The following is an 11,454-nucleotide window of genomic DNA, read 5'->3' on the forward strand; positions in this document are numbered from 1 at the left end:
TCAACGAAGTTAAAAGCGAAGTTGTAGAGAAAGTGAAGTTGTATTAACTTCGCTATTGCTCACTGTTCACAGATTTTACCTGTTAAGTTTTGGGTCTCATTTCGCTCAAGTATGACTTCGATAAACATCACAGAACTGGTAAAGATGGAAGTTGAAGCAGGTTCTTCTGCAACTAAAGCTCCAAAACTACTGAAAGGTACTGATTTCGTTGCATGGAAAGATCGGTTTGAACAGTATGTGAAGTATCAGGACGCAAAGATGTGGGTTTGCATTCAAGACGGGTACATTCCTCCAACATCTATGTTTGAGGGTCGTGAACAGATTAAGAAGTATAGTAAGATGGAAGATGATGAAAAGAAAATGTATGAGGCAGAAAGTAAAGCGCATGCAGCTATAACCATGGCTCTCCCGCAAGAGATTCTTCATACTTTTAAGAAATACAAAACAGCTAGAGAGTTATGGGAAGCACTAGAGAATAGATATGAAGGAAATGTTGGGATACGAACCTCCAAAACAAAGCTGCTGAAAACCCAATTCTCAGTATTCAAGTACTTAAAAATGAATCTCTTGATGACATCATCACACGATATTATCATCTGATGACCGAGCTAAATAACTACTCCATTGAATACAAGGAAGAAGAGATAGTGGAGAAGCTTCTTGATGCTCTCCCACCAAAATGGGAGATGTACACTGTTCTGATGAGAGAAGATAAGGACTTTGATAAGATTGATTTGGAGACGGTGGTAAATAAGTTACGGAATTTTGAACTAAACATGGCTTGAAAGGAGACACCGACTGATCAGATTCAGGATCCGGGAATATATGGTGCTAAAGTCACTCCAAACATAAGTTCAAAATCAGAATCCACTGCCTATTACTCAAAGGGGGAACCAAACTCCACTCCAGATGCTCATGTGATTCTCAATATGGATGGTGACGTATGTTTCGTAGCAGGTGGTAGTAGTTACTCAAAACCTCAAACTACAACTGGTAATTTCTCAACCAGTGCTTCAAGCAAGAACTACTCACAGATGCCTATAAGTGTAAAATCAGCTGAACAACAGTTTTCTCTGTATGCCTCCTTCATTGCATCTTATGAGAACTACATCAAAGGAAAAACAGTCGACCCTGCAACTTTGGATGAAGACTATGATCAGATCGATGCTGATGATCTGGAAGAAATGGATCTGCAGCGGCAGATGGCTATGATAGTAAGAAGGGCAAAGAGATTTATGAAGAAAACGGGTAGAAAGTTCGTTGGAGAAAGACCAGGGTTTGATAAGTCAAAAGTTCGCTGTTATAACTGTCAACAAAATGGTCACTTTGCTAAGGAGTGTACAAATGAAAGAGTCGAACGAAATCAGAACAGGCCTGCTCAACAGAATGGGGTGGAAGTGAAAACAGGGCTATGGTATCTCAACAAAACGGTGGATACAACTGGAATATACAAGTTGAGGAGGAGTTCGAACAGGCAAATCTGGTAAACATCGAAACCGGAGGAAGTGACAAGGAGACAGGGGAAGATCAAGCATACATGGCAGAAGTGAACGATCACCTCTCAGAGGTATGTTCTGAACTTCATTGTGAACAATGTGAAAACCTGTCTGATCAATTGAAAACATTAACTGATCAGTTTGTTAGTTTGGACACTCAATTTAAAAACTTAAAAGAAGAACATCACTATTCTAAAACTAAAAAAAAACAATTACCTGGTAAAAATAAAAGCTAGTGAAAAGGATATCAGAAGTCTTAAAGCCACTCTAGCTGAAAAAATACAAGTAATTGATCTTAGTTATGAAGTGTTAGAAGAAAAGACCAAACTAATTGCTGAAAAAGATAAACAGATAGCTGATTACCAGGTAAAAGTGGTGGAACTGAATAGAAAAATTTAACAATTTAGAAATTCTTCTGCTATGTTAGATCACATCATAAGTGTTCAACGTTCCCCGGTTAACAAAGGGGGAATTGGATTCTCTGAAGTTCCACCACCATACAACAATAACTATACTTATAATCCTAGTAATAAGCAATCTGCGAATGTTGAAATTTGTCAGACAGTTCCAATAAAAGTTTCCGCTAAAAAAACTGAAGTTAATGAGAGCGAAACAAGTAAGACAAGTTCAAATGTCACTAGTTCTGTCTCGTCAAATTCAGACAAGTCGTCTGAATCTGGTGAGATAGAAGAAAAGTTTGTGTTACTAAAACGAGGGGAGGACTATAAGCCTGATGAAAAGAAATCTTCCCTAAATCCGTTCGTCCCACCATATTTTAGATAAACGGATAGTAATGCAACCTCGATATCTGCAACAAATTCTGAGATGAAAGTACAAAACAGCCAGACTAGTTCGAACAGAAGTTGTTTTAGATGCAACAGGAAAGGACATCTTGTCGCTGACTGTCCTCTGAAACAGAGAAAATCTAGAAATATGAGGCCTACCAAAACTGAGAATAAAACGAATACTAATTATGATGCTGGTAAGAATGTCAACACACCAACTTCCAATCATCGGACTAATCAAAGATTTCAAAGAAATCAGTCTCGTTTTTTCCCAGTAAATTACCAAGTCAACAATTATAGTTCAATTAACTCACGAAGGTTTGGATGGCCTCATAGCCAGTCATCTAGAAGTTTCTCTTACAGAACTTATAGAAACTCTCCTCAAACTGACTTTGGGCAACCAAGGTACTGGATGCCGGATAACAGATTTAATCGACCCAAGACCTCCCCAGATTTTAATCTATTTCTTTATTGGTGCAAGAACAGTCAAACAGGGCTGTAAACAATATGTGGGTTGTTGACAGTGGCTATTCCCGACACATGACTGGTAACAAGAATTGTTACGTGACTGGAAGTCTGTTCAAGGAGGAAGGGTTAGTTTCGCTGGAGAAAGTGGAGGAAGAATTAGTGGTATTGGAACTGTGACGAATGGAAGAATAAAGCTGGAAAAAGTGAATTTTGTTGAAGAATTGAAACACAACCTGTTGAGTGTCTCTCAGATTTGTGACAAAGAATACACCGTTCATTTTACTAAAAATGAGGCACTCGTACTTTATCCTGGTTTCAAGATACCAGAGGCATGGGTTGTGATGAAATCTCCAAGAAAAAAGAACACGTATGTGATGGATATGAGATCAACTGAGATGACCACAGAAGAGTCATGTCTTATGTCAAAAGCAACAGAGTCTGAGTCAGAGTTGTGGCACAGAAGAATGGGTCATATACATCTTCGTAAGATGAACTACATAGTCAAGAATGGGTTGGTACTAGGGGTTCCTTTGAATAACTTCAATTTTGAAGACCAATGTTATCATGCAAGAAAGGAAAACAGCACAAGAAACCTCATCACTCCAAGAAGGTTAACTCAATTGTCAACACCTTGGACTTACTTCACATGGATCTCTTTGGTCCTGTGAATGTAAAGAGTCTAGGAGGAACTTCATACTGTTTGGTGGTAACCGACGACTACTCACGATACTCTTGGGTATATTTTCTGAAGACAAAATATGAGACAGTTCAGTTGGTGATTAACTTGATCAACAAGGTGGAAAATATTGTTGGGAGGAAGGTTAAGTACATCAGGAGTGATAATGGTACAGAGTTCAAGAACTATCAGATGTAGATGTTTTTTCTGCAGAAAGGGATAGAGCATCAGTACAGTGCCCCATATACTCCGCAACAAAATGGGGTAGCTGAAAGGAAGAATCGGACTCTAATCGAAGGCGCCAGGACCATGCTGGCAAATGCTAAACTTCCCGTGGTGTTCTGGGCTGAAGCTGTTGCTACAGCCTGTTATATCCTTAATCGTGTTTTAACTGTTAAAAGATTAAATAAAACCTGTTATGAACTTATGCATGGTAGAAAGCCTAATTTGAAGGGTCTTGAACCTTTCGGGTCCCCATGTTCGATATTAAAGACTAACTCTAAATTTGGTGAGACAGCCGATGAAGGTATCTTAGTTGGCTATGTTGTTGGGATACCCAACAGAAGAGTCTTTAATCTATCAAACAGCATGGTTGAGGTGGTCCGTAACACTGACATTACTAGTTACAAATTACCAAGGCCTAGCATGGGACCGGCAGAGGCTTTCGACTATGATAAGCTATTCAAATCTTTTAATGTGCCTTACTTGGATTTTGCATATATTGATGAGAAAATGGCCTCACAGATGCTATATGATGAAGAGGAGACCATTGTGCAACGTCAACAATATAATGAAAATCAACCAACCTCGTCAAGTGCGGTTGAAACTCCAGCTGATTCGAATGAAGACGAATTCTACAATCCATTTCACACTCAACCTCAGCCTCACTCTGATGAAGTTTCGTCAAATCTTGAGAATGATCTGGAAGTCGGTCTGGTACAGACCACCAAAATTCACAAGGACCATCCCTTGGAGAATGTGATCGGTAATCCTTCCGATGGTGTACGTACTAGAAGAAGTTTGGATGAATACACATGTGTGTATGCAAGCATTAAAGACACGGGTATAATAAATGAATGCTTGTACACCTGCTTCATCAGTCAGATTGAACCAAAGAATTATCAAATGGCACTGAAGGATAGCTCGTGGGTTGAAGCCATGCAAGAAGAACTGGCACAGTTTGAGAAGATGGAAGTTTGGAAATTAGTTGAAAAACCACAAGATGTGAACGCTATCGGTACAAAGTGGGTATTCAAGTGTAAAAGAGATGAAAAAGGGGTAATCATTCGTAACAAGGCAAGATTGGTAGTGAAAGGGTTAAATCAGCAGGAAGGAATCGATTACAATAAAGTGTTTGCTCCTGTGGCAAGACTGGAGGCAATTCGACTGTTTCTGGCATTTTCTGCACACAAGGAGATGAAAGTGTTTTAGTTAGATGTGAAAAGTGCCTTTCTTAATGGTAAAGTCGATGAGGTGGTATATGTCGAACAACCTCTGGGTTTCCCTGACCCAGATTTTCCTGATCATGTGTACAAATTGAGCAAAGCATTATATGGGTTACATCAGGCTCCTCGTGCCTGGTACGCAACTTTGTCAGATTACTTGCTAGAGAATGGGTTTGAAAGAGGGAAGATCGACAGTACGTTGTTTGTCAAGAGGAAAGGGGGAGATTTTCTACTCGTTCAGGTTTATGTAGACGACATCATCTTTGCTGCCCCAAGAGTTACTATGTGTCAGGAATTTGAGGCAGTCATGAAGAAGAGGTTTGAGATGAGCGCCATGGGCGAATTAACTTTCTTTTTGGGATTGCAGGTAGATCAGAAGAAATATGGCATGTTTATTCATCAAACGAAGTATGTCCATGATGTGCTTAAACGCTTCAAGATGGATGATAGTTCTCCATTTGACACTCAAATTTGCGTTAACCACAAACTGGGTGCTGATTCCGACAGTGATGAAGATGTGGATCCCACTCAATATCTGGCAGTTATTGGCTCTTTAATGTATCTAACTGCATCTAGACCTGACATTATGTTTGCAGTTTGTCTTTGTGCTCGTTTTCAGGCAAACCCGAAGGAATCACACATGAAAGGAGTGAAGAGAATCCTGCAGTATCTTAAAGGAAAGCCTAAGTTGGGACTATGGTACTCGAAAGGGGGAGAACTGGATTTGGTAGCTTACACCGATTCTGACTATGGAGGTTGCAATCAGAACAGGAAGTCAACCACCGCTGGATGTCAGTTTCTTGGAGGAAGATTGGTGTCATGGCAGTGCAAGAAGCAGACCTCTGTAGCCATTTCCACCTGCGAAGCAGAATACATGGCAGCATCGAACTGCTGCTCCCAGGTTTTATGGATACAACAACAAATGCGCGATTATGGTTTGAATTTCACTCAAACTCCTATTTACATTGATAACTCTGCTGCTATCTCAGTAACTAACAATCCCGTTAAACACAGTAAAACTAAACATATTGACATTCGTCATCATTTTATACGGGATTGTGCTGAGAAGAAATTAATTTTGCTTGAAAAGGTTGATTCACTGGATAATTTTGTCGATCTTTTTACTAAAGCGTTTGACCGATCATGTTTTCAAAATCTTGTTGAGCTTAATGGGATGATCAATCCCGAGTAACCGTGTTTTCTCTTATTTAAAAAAAATCACTATCGCTTAAAATTATGTCGGTTGCTCAAGTTTGAAGGACATATCGAAGGATATGTTTGGTCCTTACTTCTACGTGTAGATTATAAGGATAGCCATTAACCAGATGACTGAAAGTGACCTGGGCGGTTTATGATGGGTTTTTATTCTTTCTCTTAAAATTAGTCGTTCATACTTGGTCAGAGGGACACATACTCGTATGTGGTCGGTCCGGCTGATCCATTGGATCTTCAGGATAGCCGTTTACCTAAAGACTTTGCCTTGATCGAGGCGCTAGAATTTAAATTTTTTTTTAGAGAGATGATATAATTTTTCGGTCTATAACTTCGTAAAAAGTTTCTATTCGGAGTTAAAATGAAAATTGATCCAACCTTGGAAAGTGATATATAAACTAATTTTGTGTGCTTAACTGGTGAAGTAATTAGGCCTAATAGACTCTAGAACAGTCATTGTATGTTATGGTAGCTTTCTATGGTGCGTAAAAGTAGATGTGATACAAACTAAATCTTCTCGATTTACTGTGGAGAATCATTCTGAGTTGTGCATGTCTCCACATACATCTTTCCGAATGATAGGCAGAAAAGTGATTACCCAGTCATACACGAGCCCGTGAGTGTTCTGATTCCCTCGAAGATAGTGTTAAGTATCTGCAGTAATCCAGATTCGGGACTTGCAGTTGCCTTCAATTTGAAGTTGTATTAATGTCTTTGATAAAAAAAGGATCTCTAGTTATTATTGTTAAGCCTTCTGAAGCTAATTTTATTACAAATATCTAGAAAGAGGCAAGAAAGAATATTTCAAAGTATAAGAAAGAACGGGAAGAAGACTCCGAAGATCGACGTGTGCTCATTGATTAATCAGACACTACGGTTCGAAGTCAACTCGGGGTGACTTGGGGAAAGCCAAATACGCTTTGAGAATAGATAGGAGGCATCACAATCTCTCATGTGATGTCCATCTAAATTTTGAGCTTAATTGAACCTAATCCGTATCACAGAAGCGATGAAAACCATACTAAGTTTTATACCTGCCTACAACATGTTTCTTTATGTCATAATATCGCTGAACATGGATCTATGTGACAGCCACTTAATTAGTATGATTCCTGTTCAGATCTTGTCTAAAACATGCAGGTTCTCGTCAAGACTGAAATTTGATCCCGTTTATTCTATTATTAAAATTTTCGTTATGTATTTGGTATTATGGTTAGACTTTTATACTTTTTGTTACTTGGTTCTTTGATTGTTAAGTTTAAATCTTTTTCGGATAATTTTAAAGCGAAGTTGACCTTTGGTCAACTTTATGTGTTTCTGTTTATAAGTTATAACGGGCGAACTTAACTTAACGGCGAAGTTAATTGGTGCACGATGTTGCCTTTGGAGCAAAGTTATCAACGTAGGCGAAGTTGACCTTGCGTTGACTGAGGCGAAGTTGATTTTGGGCAAAGTTAAACCCGACTTCGCCTTTGGGGTTTCTATAAACTATATAAAGCGAAGCGATGGTCAATTGGTCAAATTAATTTCAAACTCAAACCCTCGGCGAACTTAATCCTCTGAATCAAAACTTGTTAAAACCTGTTTTCCGTCCGTGTTCAAGGTTTGTAAGATCCTCGTGACTCATAATTTGTTTTGGGTGTTGCTAATCTGTTTCTCAATGATCCGTTTCGTAATCACTTCGCAACAAACCCTTAACCCTCTTTTATCAATTCGTTTTTCCTTGCTAGGAATCAATTAAGATACCCATATCAATTTCTTAATTTTAAATTAAAAGCTCAATACCAGTTTATACCAGTGGCAATGTTTGTCTACCAAATCATGTACAGTTCGAGCAGCCCAAATAACATAAACAACAACAAGCACACATAAACCCTAATTTTTCAGATCTGGAAACAAGTATCATAATCTGAAATTAATCATTGTAGCAATATCCACGCCATCTCGAAATCAAAGAATTCTATCTTCATATCATCAATCAACCTTTTCAGATCTGGAAATCACCAAATGAATAGTGTTGCCCCAAAACGAGCCAAATAACACTGTTACATCAAATCTGGACCATTCTGATCAAATAAAAATGAAATTGATGTTGGATCTCCAAACGAGTCATCAACCCAAACATCAATCCATATACTTTTCTCTTAATCATCAAAAAATTTCAAAACCCCCAAAAATAATTTCAACGAACTTCATTGTTTAACGTCCATGGTGGATTCAAGAGCGAAATGAATCTGTTCAGCGGTTAGTCTGAATGATTCGGTAACCCCTCTCTGATACCAATTGTGATAACCAAGCCCCGGTGCGGAAGCGTGAATAATCGGTGTTATTAACGGTGGAGCTCGGATCTAGGGTTAGGATCAAATCTAACTCGTATTCACTCTTGAAAGATGTCTCGACAGATGAGGTGTATTGGGAGAGAGCCTGATTTGATTAACAATCAATAATAGGATGAAAAATTGTAATCAAAACACAAAAGATAGAACTGGCAGTATGATTTCATCAATCGAATGATTCTCATAAAGAAGAATCACTCATACATACATTCATACATACATACATACAAACACACACAAGAAATATCAGCCGCCACCAGGAGAGCTCATCCTGGAGGCGGAGACTCTCTCTAAGGGATAAAACCCTAAATCTCACACATACAAAATATAGTCACTCATACTAGACAAATGAATAAAAACATCTATTTATACTAGTCTAGCATGACTTGGTCTTCAAGCCATCCACCCTTGGTTGAGACCAAATAATATATTTTTCACCCACATATTAATTCGATGCATTGGTCTAAAATATAAGTTCCAACACCCTTTAAAAATGTTAGTTTGCTCAAAAACCGGGTTAAAGTATCTAACCTTAATATTTACTTAACCAATGTTAAGTAATAAGGTGGGAAAAATGCTAAAATGCAAGTTCCATTGGGACAAAGATACTAAAATGGGCTTCTAACGAGTGTTCGGGTTGTCAGTTCGGGTCTTGATAATTGGTCAAACCCAAAGTAAACTTTCCAAAATAATGAATGTTATGAGATAACTCAATAAAACTTTATAAGACTTAACCAAGTATGTAGATCTATTGTTTTAGAACTAACAACGTACGTTAAGCGAGTGTTCGGTTTTGTCGGTCCAAACTATGTTATGAGATCAAGTTGGATCCAACAATTCCAAGTACTTAAGAAAGTAATTAAAATCATTTTGTAAACTATTTTTAGAGAAATATACAAGTCTTGATAGCTAAAAACACACTTGTGTGTCTTAAGTGAGTAAAATCGGATTGGTTCGGTTTCCATCTCACAATATGTTCCTTGATGGTCTCCACATGCCCAAATATCATAGATCTTGTATAATAATTTATAAATGAGAAATATTTATGTTTTACAACTAAAAAGGTCAACAACAAGTCTTTTTAACAAAAGTTCGGTTTGGTTCGGTTTCCATCTCACAATGAGTTCATATATGGATTCCACATACCCAAGACTAGTAAATGTGACTAACAAACTAAAATGAGAAAAAGTTAGGCATAAATGATATGTATAATAAGTTATGTGTGTGTATATATATATCAAGAACACGAAGTCCTCCATGAAGCCTTGCCTTATGACATTCGAAACTTAACCAACCGGAGTCGGTGAATTAACAAATAAAGGAAACAAGGGGTGTGTATTATATATATGTTGTACCACCATATTCAAGAGTTAGTAATGTTAGATGAACAAGTTAGAATGAAAGACTATAGTTAGTTTGACTTGAGAAGTCAAAACCTTCAAGAATACATAAATAAACAACCTTGAATCTATGGAGAAATGAGAGAGTTTTTGGAGAAGATGAACAACCAAAATGGTGTATGGAGCCTTGCTTTTATAATGGTAAGAGTATGGTTCATACAAATAGGGTAAAGATGCATGTGATGGTTGAAATGGTCAAACAAGTTTTTGGTAAATGACAATAATAGTCCCCAAAGTTTGGTTTAAGTCATTTTTAAGAAATTTTAAGGATCAAAAAGGATGTTTTCAAGACCCAACAAGTGTAAAACAATATTGTAACATAAAATCAATCATTTTTATTATATCATAAGCTTTGTTTTACAAAATGGGTCGGTTTACATGATAAACGAATACCAAAAACGAATACAAACTAGACCCGAAATTGACGAATGTCACAGTATTCCCTACTTTAGGAAATTTCGTCCCGAAATTAAGATGAAGACGACGATGAAAACAAATGTGGATACTTCTCCTTCATTGTGTCTTCTTGTTCCCAAGTGAACTCCGCGCCACGCCGTGATTCCCATCGAACTTTGACTAACTGAATACAACTACGCTTGGTTTTCATCTCGCTGCGATCCATGATCTCCACGGGTCGTTCAACCATAAGCATAGACTCATCAACATGAACTTCGTCGAGAGGTATATGGAGATTACCCTCGGCTAGACACTTTTTAAGATTTGAAACATGAAATGTCGGATGAACACCGGCAAGTTCTTGCGGTAGCTCGAGTCGATACGCTACTTTCCCAACACATTCAAGAATTTTAAAATGACCAACGAAACGAGGAGCTAGTTTACCCTTCTTTCCAAAACGGACTACCCCCTTCCAAGGGGATACTTTTAGAAGGACAAGATCTTCAACATTAAATTCGATCGGTTTTCGCCGTTTGTTGGCGTAACTCTTTTGACGATTTATAGCGGCTAGGAGATTTTTACGGATTTGATTAATGACATCGGTGGCTTCTTGGACCATTTAGGGTCCCGTGATTTAAGCTTCATCGATTTCGTTCCAACAAATCGGGGAATGACATTTACGACCGTAAAGAGCTTGAAAAGGAGCCACATCAATGCTAGAGTGATAGCTATTGTTGAAAGAGAACTTGATGAACGGGAGATGAGAATCCCAATTCCCACCAAAATCAAGAACACATGCTCGTAGCATATCCTTGATTGTTTGGATTGTACGTTCGGATTGACCGTCCGTTTGAGGATGATAAGCGGTGCTAAGATCGAGACGTGTTCCCAAAGCTTCTTTAAGAGAACGCCAAAAATGAGAGGTAAACCGGGCATCGCGATCGGAGATGATAGACAATGGCAAACCGTGTCGGCACACGATTTCCCGAACATAGATTTGAGCAAGCTGCTCGACAGAATACTTCTCGCTGATCGGAATGAAATGAGGCAATTTGGTTAATCGATCGATGAACACCCAAATGCTATCGTTGCCTTTTTGGGTTTTGGGTAATTTGGTGATAAAGTCCATAGCAATGTCTTCCCATTTCCAAATGGGAATCGATGGTTGCTCGAGTAGACCAAAAGGTCTTTGATGTTCGGCTTTGACTTTCGAGCAAGTAAGACATTTAGATACAAACAA

The sequence above is a fragment of the Bidens hawaiensis genome, unplaced genomic scaffold (assembly GCF_021521415.1).
Source record: "Bidens hawaiensis isolate Kalapana, Puna unplaced genomic scaffold, B.hawaiensis_p1.1 tig00034640_1, whole genome shotgun sequence".
NCBI classification, from domain to species: Eukaryota; Viridiplantae; Streptophyta; class Magnoliopsida; order Asterales; family Asteraceae; genus Bidens; species Bidens hawaiensis.